Below are 11,147 nucleotides of genomic sequence, written 5' to 3' on the forward strand. Positions count from 1 at the left end.
TCTGGGGGAGCTGGTTGTGGGGAGGAGCAATGAGCTCTGATTTATATGCGGTGAGTTTTTAGGACTCAAGGGACCTCCAGAAGGGAGCCGGTAACAGGTGGTTTGATCTGGTCTGGAGCTTGGAGCTGGGCCAGGGGCCAGTGAGAAGGTAGCTAAAGCTGTGGAGCATGGGTGGGATCAAGAATGCACACTTCAGGGCAGGTGGCAGCAGAAGCAGAAACAGGGGTCAAGAAAATAATTAGAAAAGGACACTGTTGTCAATTTACGACTTCCGTGTCGCGGATGGGAAAACCAGGACTGAGACACATAAATGTCTTGTCTTTGGTCACTGTGCTCATCAGGGTGGAGCCTCAGGACTTTGAACCTGAACCTCTTTGGTTGTTTTTTTTTTTTTTTTTTAAGGTTTTATTTATTTTTCAGAGCGAGAAAGAGAGAGACCACGAATTGGGGGGGGAGGGGCAGAGGGAGAAGCAGGCTCCCCGCTGAGCAAGGAGCCCAACGTGGGGCTCGATCCCAGGACCATGACCAGAGCCGAAGGCAGACGCTTAACCGACTGAGCCACCCAGGCGCCCTGAACCTGAGCCTCTTTGGCTCCAGCATCCATACTGTCTTCTCTGCTGAGACTCCAGGAAGAAAAGCACATCCCTGGAGACAAAATAAATGGATTCATAGATGGGGGATGGGAGGGTGGGAAAGACGCAGCAAAAAGAACTTGCAAGAGAAAGGTGGTAGGAAACAGTATATTAAGGGAGCTGTATTTTTCTTTACCTTTCCCCACTAGCATATTTTGAAGCAAATCCTAGACCTCTTATCATTGCACCCATAAATATTTAAGTATGTAATCTCAAAAAGATAAGGGCTCTTTCTTGAACATAGTCACAATACCATTATCACACTTAAAAAAAATCTAACAATAATTCCTACTAAGTGAACCTACTGAGGGCCATTTGACAAGACCTCAGAACAGAAGCCTGGCTTGCTTATCTTGAGCTGGTATTGTCACAGAGCCATGATAAGGAATTTAAATTTTCCCAAGATAATTACAGAGAAGGCGAACAGGGGATTGGAAATGCAGATTTGAGAAGCTTGTCAGGGCCCTGGGAAGGAAATGTTATAAAGGGGGGGGGAAAAAAAAGTCTGGAAAGATTTGCAGAGTACAAAAGAAAAGAATCTTCTTTCTGACTTCCCTTTTCCTCCCCCAAAGGCCTTTAGTCATAAATGTGAAATAGGAACCGGGTCTAAAGTGAAACCAAATACATTAAAAATAACACAATGAGTAGTTGCTAAATGCAACAAGACAGAGTTCTGGGGCTCGCTTCCCACCAAGGCTCTCCTGACTGCTCACTTCAGAGCTAAGGACCACTCCTCAGCTGCGTTCAGAATGCTAGCCTCCTGGGAGGTCCTGTAGATTGTTTATTTACTGGCTTACTAACTGGACTCTGCCCTTCTGCTTGGCATCAGGAAACCTGGATTCTGGGTCCAGCTCCTCCACAAAGTCGCTCTATGAACTTGGACAAGTTATTTCACTTCTCTGAGCTGCTCTGCACCGAACGTGAGGGTGTGAGACCACAAGATCTCAACATTCCCTTCAAGTTCTGAATTCTCTGACTCAACGAACACCTAATGAAATGTCCCTCATCTCCTGGGGTTTTGGATTTGGGGTGATGTTACCCAGTACCAGCAAAACGCTTGGATGACTTAGTTGAACGATGCCATGGAGACACCCCGCATTTATTATGCAGGTCCGTGCTTCCCAATCACCCAGGGTTGCACTTGGTTGACCCCCCCCCGGAAGGAAATCCGAGAGGTGGTTCCGTGGGCGCTCTCCAGAAATCAGTGGTGGGTGAAGCACAGTTGGAAACCATACAGAGCCATCTGCAGGTGGAGCCCGCTGCCTGAGGCCCAAGAAGCAAATGGTAGAAATAAGTTTAAGGGACAGCCCAGGGTTCTTTCTATGGCAGGTAAAGGGGCTGATGAATGGCAACCAGGGATTGGGGGCCGAGATGGCGCTAAAAGCAAGTGGTGGTGAGAAGCTATCAGATCACGGAGCCACCTGTTACTGGCCTTCTGGGCCTTGGCCTGGGGAAACGTTGGAGCAGAGTCGTAAGAACCGAGGTTGGAGGGGAGGCAGAGGAAGACACCCAGGAACATAAACCAAAATGGGTTGGGGAGGGGTCCTCCCTGGGCCAGAAGAGCAGCCCCTTTTCTGAAAGCCTGCCCCCTTCCTCCCGCCCCAGCTCCTCTCCAGGGTGAGCCGGGCTGGGAAGGAGAGGGTGTGGCAGCGCTCCGCTCCAGCGGGCTGGGTCCCATTTTCTCAGTTCCTCCAGGGTGCTCTCTCTTTCCCTGACAGGCTTCCTGCTGGAGCCCTGTCCTCTGCCTGGAAGGCGGCTCTCTTCTCCTGGTCAACTTCTGCTCAGACTGCAGCTCAAACCTGACGCTTTCATGAAGCCCTCTCTGACCTCCCTACCTAAGACAAATCATTCCATTTTTAGGTCCTTACATGATTATGTACTTTATATATATTTTTAAAGATTTTTGAGAGATTTGTTTTTTTTTTAAGATTTATTTATTTGAGAGAGAGTGAGAGCGAGAAAGATCACAGAGGGAGAGGAAGAAGCAGGATACAGGGCTCGATCCCAGGACCCCGAGATCATGACCAGAGCCGAAGGCATCTAGATGCCCAAACGACTGAGCCACTCAGGCGCCCCCACCATTATGTACTTAAAAAAAAAAAAAAATAGCACTCATCACTGTTACAATTTCCAAATAGTTTTGTGATCCTTTTTAAAATTTCTTGAAATAACTTCATGCTTTCAGAAAAGTTACAGGAGTAATACAAACAACTCCCATATACTCTTGGTCCAGAGTCAACAATTGTTAACATTTTGTCACATTTGCTTTATTATTTTCTCTTTCTCTGTGTGTATGATAGATTATATAGGTTATATATACAAACTATGTGTATAGCTAATCTATTATATATATGATCGTTATTTTTTAACCACTTGAGAAAAAGTTGAGACATCTTGCCCTTTATCCCTAAATATTTAAGGATTATTTCCTAAGAACAAGATCATTCACTTACACAACCACAGCACAATTAGATCAGATGATTCTTTGAGTAATGTCTGTCTCTTTTCACTTAAATGTAGACTTCATGAGGTCAGGGGCTACTCTGGCTCACCGCCCGTGTGTGGGTCATCCAGCATGATGTCTGGCGCATCGTTGGCGCTCTACAAATACTTGTTGAATGTATAAGAAATCCTGAAGCAGGAAGGACTTGTTGTCAATGCTGCCTTCTACCCTAGCTGTAAGCTTTCTCGCTCAGCATGCTCTGGGTGTTGGATGGGGTTGGGTGTTTGGATTTGTCTGCCCGTCCCCATTTCTGTGGGGAATCAGAATCCCACTGTGGTAAATTATAGTGCCTGGAGATTTGGCTTCTGTCATTTTCAAATCCTCTCCAACCAGCCCTGGCCCTTGCTCAGCCTCTGTCTTGAGTGGCAGCCGCCTTTCCTCTGGCCCAGCAGCACCTGTTGGCTATCGCACCCAGTTAATTAGCCCCACGAGAGAGTTCTGGCAAAGACAGCTGGAATGCCAGCCAATCTTTCCATGCAATTGCTTGTATGAGGTGTTGGCCTCTGCCCTGGAAACTGCCCTGTAAGCTCTTGGCCCACTAGGTGCTTTGAGCTACCTTGCAACCTGTGTTGGGCCATCCTTTGGGATGTTGTAGCTGCTTCATTAACCGAGGAGCCGATGGAGGGGACAGATGTGCTCAGGGCAAGCGGGAGCTGGAGCCCATAGCTCCTGGAATCCTGAGGTGGAGAGGTCTTTTTTTTTTTCTTTAAGATTTTATTTTAATTATTTGATATATATATAGAGAAAGCACAAGCAGGAAGCAGACTCCCCACTGAGCAGGGAGCCCAACGTGGGACTCAATCCCAGAATCCTGGGAGCATGACCTGAACTGAAGGCAGATGCTTAACCAACTGAGCCACCCAGGCGCCCCTGGAAAGGTCTTCAGAGATCTTTTAGGACAGTGGTTCTGTAAGTATGGTCCCCAAACCACAGTATTCACACGTCCTGGGAACTTGTTAGAAATGCCCCACCCCAGACCTACTGAATTAGAATCTCTGAGGATGGGCACAGCAATCTGTGTTTTAACTAGCCCTCCAGGTGATTTGGATGCATGCTCCAGTTTGCAACCTTCAGCTCTAGGCCAACCCCACCAGTTTTCAAGGGGGGGCCTCAAGCCCAGGGAGGGTCACCCCATGCCTCCTTTCACACAGGACCCTTCGCGGCTCCTTGCTGCCTATCTGCAGCCTGCTGTGTGTGTGGTTTTTTTTTTTTAATGTTTTCAGAATCATAAATAAGCTTTTCACAGACTATGACATTACCATGGCAACCTGGCAGCTGGCTAGAAAGAAGCAGGTAGCACGACTGCCTTGGGGTCTCAGTGGCACTAGAGTAATTGTGAGTTTCTCTCTGCTGGGGTCATTCTCTTCAAGCATGGCCTCTTTGTTTCTCTCCTCTTTTCCTCCTTCATTCTCCTCTTTGCTTCTCTGGCCCTTATTCCTACCTGGTCTCATTAGGAGCAACATGTGTTCTAATTGTTTTAGATCTTTCAAGGGCTGCCAAATCTGACCTTGGCTTTGACACCAATAGCACTGCAAGGTGGGTGGATGGGAGCAGGGCTATTTGACTGCGTTTGTGTTCCCATCAAAATGTTGTATTGATTTTTTCTAATTGATTAATTTAGCTTTCAAGAAGTTACATGCAGAGTGCAGAATTCAAAAGATAAAAATAGCTCACATTAAGAGGAAGTCTCCCCATGACCCCTGGTGTCCGGGTCCCCTGCCTGGCGGGTAGAGGGGGGAGTGCGTCCCATTACCTGTTTCTTGTGCATCTTTGCTGGGATAGCCCATGCACAAATAAGCATGTTCCTTTATCTCCTTTTTTATTTACACAATTGGCAGCATTCCAAACCCACCATCCTGTACCTTGTTCTTTCACTCAATGATGTCTTAGCGATCCATCTCTAGCATTTCCAGTTGTCTCATGCTTCTTAATAGCTGTATATTCCATGGTGTAAATGTCCCATCATTTATGTAAATAGTCCCCTGTTGATGGGTATTTGGGTTCCTTCCAGTCGTTTGTTATTTTTCATTCCCATTTTACAGCTGGGAAAGCTGTGATTCGGAAAGGGAAGTGATTTGTGGATATTCCCAAAGCAGTTGTGGGCGTCTGTAGGCATTGCTCAGCTACAGAATCTGAAAAAAAAAAAAAAGGAAGAGTTGATTGATCCCTGAATTATAGAAAAGAAGGAGCCATGCAGGCACCGGATTCCTTTTCTCACCCTGCGAAGCGTCTTATCCGGTTGAGTTACATTCTGCTAACATTGCCTGATGACCGATGTGTAATTAATTAATTGTTTGTGGAAGGATTTTAAAATTGTCTTCCCTGCCAGACAGGGGCAGACGATGTTTTCCTCACTACTGCATCCCTAGCAAGTACTATACTCCTAGCAAGCCGTGGGTATACAGTAGGTGCTCAATAAATACTTGTTGAATGAAAGATCAAATGGGCCAGGATTGTGTGTGGTTAAGACAATGGGCTCAGAGGCCTGGGTTTGAATCCTTACCCTGATACTTACTAGTTGTGCAATCCAAGACCCATCCCTCAACTTCTCTCTGTCTCAGTTTTCTCGGCTGTGAAATGGAAACACTCCCTTGGGTGTGCTGGGGGAGATCGAGTGAGTACAGGCCAAGCATCCCTCACAGGGTTCTCTGTACACAGAGAGCGCTCCGCTGTTTCTCTCAGCTTCTTTCAGTGTCACGTCCTGCAGGGAAATTGTGAGGAGGGAACTGAAAAATCTTCAAAGAGGGGGGCATTTGAGCTGGGCTCTGAAATAGAAGTAGGATTCCAGCTTCTGTGGCGAGTGCCAGATCTCTTTACTGAGTTCATCCAGCTACAAAATGGAGATGACACCCAGTTTCTGTCTCCCTCTGAGGAGATGTTCCGGCTTAAAGTCTCTCAAGAGGAAGATACCACACAATTAAAAGCCACCATTATTATTCAGCTGGAAAAAGTCCCTTCACAGGACAAGTGAACTAATCCCTGCCAAATATGATTCTGCTTGTGCTGTGTGTAATTGAATATTTAGTGTGGATTTAACCCAGGGAGCCAACTGTGCTGTTGGTTAGAGTCAAGTTTAATGGGGCTCTTAATAAACATGGAGGCAATTAATATCATCCAGATGCTGGATGCCTGTGAAGTTCGTGCTGCTCGTATGACTGAGGCATTTCAGAGAGATGGGAAGTTCTGGACTCCCTCCTGGGGGGGACCTGGAAGTGCCTGGACCTTTGCTTCTGCTGTAATCTCCTTCTGGAAAGTGAATGTCACCTACTCTGGGAGGCCTTCCATGATTGCCAAAGGCGGAGTCCGATGCTTCTCCTGGGTTCGTTCTTCTTTTGTAGAACTCAGAATATCCTATTGTATTAGTTTGTTTCTATGTCTCTCCCCCACTGGAGCCTAAGATCTTGTCCCCAGTGTCTACCTGATATACAGCTGGCACTCAGTGAACGTCTGCTGAATAAAGCTTTTCAGGTTTCAAGACTGTGGGAGATCTTGGGTCTCAAGAACAGGTGAGAGTGTTTGGATCTTCCTGGAAAGGGCAGGTTGGTGTTGACATGTAATCTATCTCCTGATGGAAATTCTCTTTGCTGACCTCTCTAATGAGCCCAGCATGGGAATATAATCCTCTCCTCCTTGTAGCAGACCTGCTCTTGGAAGATCCTAGAGCACAGGAATAGGACTTGGGCACCTGAGAGTGGAATCTAGTGCTGAGGTCATACTTTGTAGAAAGCAAGAGAAGAACAGGTCTTGGCAATCAAAGTTGGTTACTGTTATGAGGCCCCTGGAGGCCCAGAGAAAGAGTCGAGGATATGATGAGTCTCCACGGCTGTTTGGGCCCTGCTGCCTCTGAGGGAAACATGTCCCAGGCCTTTCTGGCACATAGAAGATACCCAGATCACCTGGAGGAAAGAGGACCCTTGTTTCAGTCCCATGTCCTGGATTTATCAGGATCTGCTACACTCAGCATTCATTTATTTAGCTTCTTGGTTTCACACCTGAGCTGAACCTAAGGCAGAAGGAGGTGATGGAACACTGCAGAACTGGGCTCAGGCAAGAACCCCCCAAAGCCAGGTGGCTAACATCCTGCCCCTAGAACCGCCTGCTCTGAACAAGGCCCCCAACTCTGGACTCACTACTACCTCTGACTGACCTTTACAGCTGGAATTTCTGCCTCCAGATTCAGTCTGGGTGGGGCAGGGGGGTGGGGGGTGGATTCTGACAGGTCATGAGTACATCCAGCCTCTATGCTTTAACAAGAACTGAGGTGAGGGTGTGTTTACCTCTTCCAACTGCCATAGTGGGAGAGAGGGCTACCTCTTCCCGTTTCTTGAGATTCTGACAAATGGAGGTTGGGCAGCGCAACTGACAAGTGCCAGCTTCCCCCCCGACTCCACGAATTCTGTATTCTCTCCCGTTACTCTTCAGAAGGGCTCCATCTCTTGGGCTCAGTTAGTCACTCAACAAACATTGACTTATACCTCCATGGACCAGGCAGTGTACTAGGTCCTTGGAGGAGTGAGCAAAGGAAACAGAAGCTACACTCTACTGGGGGAGAAACTGATGATGAAAAAGCAAGCAAACAAGGCAATCGCAGACTGTGGTAATGCGATAGAAACGGGCAGGCAGCTGTGATAGAAAGTAAGAGGTCTGCTTGGAGTTTCTGTTATCTATACCTCCAAAATTAGTGGCTTAAAGTACTCATTTATTTAGCTCATGATTTTGTGGGCCAGGAATTTGGAAAAGGCTGGGCTGGGAGCTTCATCTCTGCTCCATGTGGTTGGTGTCAGCTGAAGTGCCGGGGACTGGAGAATCCACCTCCAAGATGGTTTCTCTTTTGCCCAAACTTTTGTAGTGAAAAATTCAAATATATAAAGTCAAGAGGATTGAACAGCAAACACTATACTTACCACCTAGACTGTACACTTAACATTTTACCATCATTGCTTGATCTCATATCTATCCATCTCTCCACCTCTCCCAGATGGCTTCTTCCCTCCCTGATCTGGTGTCTCATGCTCCTTGGATTCTCTTCCTCCCACGTGGCTTGGACTTTTCACAGCTCACTGATCTCAGGCTAATCACCCTTCTTCTTCTTCTTCTTTTTTTAAGATTTTATTTATTTATTTAAGAGAGAGAGAGAGAGAGAGCAAGCACAAGGAGGGGGAGGGGTAGAGGGAGAGGGAGAAGCAGGCTTCCCTGCTGAGCAGGGAGCCTGACATGGGTCTCCGTCCCAGGACCCCGAGATCATGACCTGAGTTGAAGGCAGACACTTAACCGACTGAGCCACCCAGGCGCCCCTCAGGCTAGTCACCCTTCTTTCGTGGCTGACTTCCAGGCCAGGTAGGTGCCATGCCTGAGGCTGACACGGTCTCTTCCACAGTATGCTCTTGGTCAAAGCAGTCACGGGCAGAAGAGCCTACAGTATGGACACCGCTGGAACCATCTTTAGAAAAAACAACCAGCTAGAAAGGGTGGTCAGGAAAGCCCTTTCTGAAAAGGTGGTATTTGGGCTGAGCCCTGAGGGATGAGAATGAGCCAGGTTTGTGCAAAGCCAGGAGAGGAGAGCATTCCAGGCAAAGAGACCAACAAAGGCAAAGGCTCAGAGGTAGAAAAGCAAGTCTTGCACCTCGACTTTCCTTTTCCCATATTCAATCCAGCCCATGATCTGGGACGCTTCCTTCATGAAGCCTTCTCAGATACCTCAGTCCCCGTGGATGCTTCCTCTCTTCCTGGGGTGCCCATCTGGCTTGCACAGGTTGGCTGGGTAGTGCGCTGGTTATGCACGTAGTCTCTGTGAGGCTTTGGGAAGTTGCTTAACTTCTCCAGCCCTAGGTGTCTTCCCTTGTAAATGAGAATAATTACAGCTGCCTTATAGGGTGGCTGGCAGGAGAATACTGATACATGTCAAGTGCTTGGCACTTAGTGAATATGCAATAAATGGCAGCTATAATTAATAATTACAAACCAGTTTATACTGTCATGTGTTCATCTGGTTTAGAAATTTTTTTTTCAGAGCAGAAACCATATCGTTTTCAACGTTTTCTTTCATGGTGCAAGCAGTGCGCCTTGCAGAGATATTATGGATCGGAGCAAGCATGGCACAGAGCTCTTCCCCTTGCTGTGGTGCTAATGGAACCATGCAGGGCACAGAGATGAGCAAGACTCAGCTGGAGCCTTCTGGGAGCTTCCAGAGAGTGAGCAAGTAATATGCCTGCAGCAGCCACACTGGGGATCTTTTACCTTTGGATACAGAGTAACAGGTTTCAAGGCACCTGCACATCTGTATTAGTTTGCTAAGGCTGCCATAAAAAAAGTACCACAAACTGGGTGGCTTAAACAACATATTTATTTTCTCACAGCTCTGGAGGCTAGGAATCCGAAATCAAAGCTGAGGGCTGGGAGGAAGAATCAGTGTCGTGGCTTTCCCCTAACTTCCAGTGGTTTGCTGGCAATCTTTGTCATTCCTTGGCTTGTAGAAGCATCATCCTGATCTCTCCCTTTATCTTCACATGGCATGCTCCCTGGGTGTAGATCTGTGTCCAAATTTCCCCCTTAAATAAGAACACCAGTCTTATTAGATTAGTGCCTGTCTTAGCTCACTTTAACGTGATTACCTCTGTAAAGACCCTACTTCCACATATGATTACATTCTGAGGTACTGGGGGTTGGGACTCCAACATAGCTTTTTTGGGAGGGGACACAATTCAACACATAAAACATCTCTGTTTCCTATGACCCTCCTCATCCACACCCCACAGTGAGCCCCTTTAAGGGCAAGTACAGACTCTTGTCCTACATATCTGTACCCTTCAGGCTTCAGCTTCTGCCCCCTTCTTATGCTCCAAACCTTTCCCACAGCCTTTCCACCTCCCACCATGCTCTTTCCCCCCTCTCTTTGCCTGTTAAAATCCTACTCATTCTTCATTTCTTAGCTTAAGTGTTACCTCCACAGAGAGGCCTTCCCTGATCACCCTGTCTTGATTGTATCTCCCATGTTATTTATTCTCTCATGGTTTCCCCTTCTTCCCAACACATCTCCGGATTCATATACATTTCTCTGTGTGATTGATTAATGGAGGCCCAGACATTAACCCCTACTCTGTGAGTGAGGATGGAGACCCATCTACCTGCCATTGTCCTCCCAGTTCCATAGTACATGGAAATCCAGAGCAGAAACTCCATAAGTATCTGTTGAATGAATGCAGGAATGCTACATTCTTGTATCCTCCATTCCAACTCAGGTAGTATGGAGTTAGTGGACGTTGTTGTCTGAATTCTATTATTAAATTTAATTAATTTTTAAAAAATACTTTATTTGAGAGAGAGAGATCACAAGCAGGAGGAGCAGAGGGAGAGGGAGAAACAGACTCCCCACTGAGCAGGGAACCTAGGACCCCAAGGAGGGGCCGATCCCAGGACCCCAGGACCACCACCAGAGCCAAAGGCCAATGTTGAACCCACTGAGCCACCCAGGTGCCCCTCAGTTATAATTATTTTAGTGTCCTCTAAGAGTGAGCTCTTTGAGGGTAAGATTAGTTCCTGATCGTCTATGTATTAGTTATCTATGCTATATAACAAATGACACTGAAAGTAGGGGCTGAAAGCAGTAACATTTATTATTTCACAATTTCACTGTATCTCCAGTAACCAGCACAGGAAATAGAAGATGTACTCAGTGAATTTTTTCTTTTTTTCCAAGTAGATTCTATGCCCGAGGTGGGGCTCCAACTCACGACTCCGAGATCAAGAGCCGCATGCTCTACCGACTGAGCCAGCCAGGTGGCCCTCGGTCAAAGTTTTTAAAGAATTCTAATAACGTGCTTCTGTTTGCTAAGAATTCTTGTTCCTCTCCCCTCTTTGTAGGTTCCCAGTTCAGGGTCTAGCATAGAATTAAAGCGCCTATAGACGCCTATAAACGTCTGCTGAAAGGAGCTGAGAGACAAAGGGGCTTAAAGGAGCCGGGGAGGTCTGGATCCCGCTTCCCCATGGCGCCCCCTCCGCCTCAAACCCACAAA

This window comes from Neomonachus schauinslandi, chromosome 10 (assembly GCF_002201575.2).
Source record: "Neomonachus schauinslandi chromosome 10, ASM220157v2, whole genome shotgun sequence".
NCBI lineage: Eukaryota > Metazoa > Chordata > Mammalia > Carnivora > Phocidae > Neomonachus > Neomonachus schauinslandi.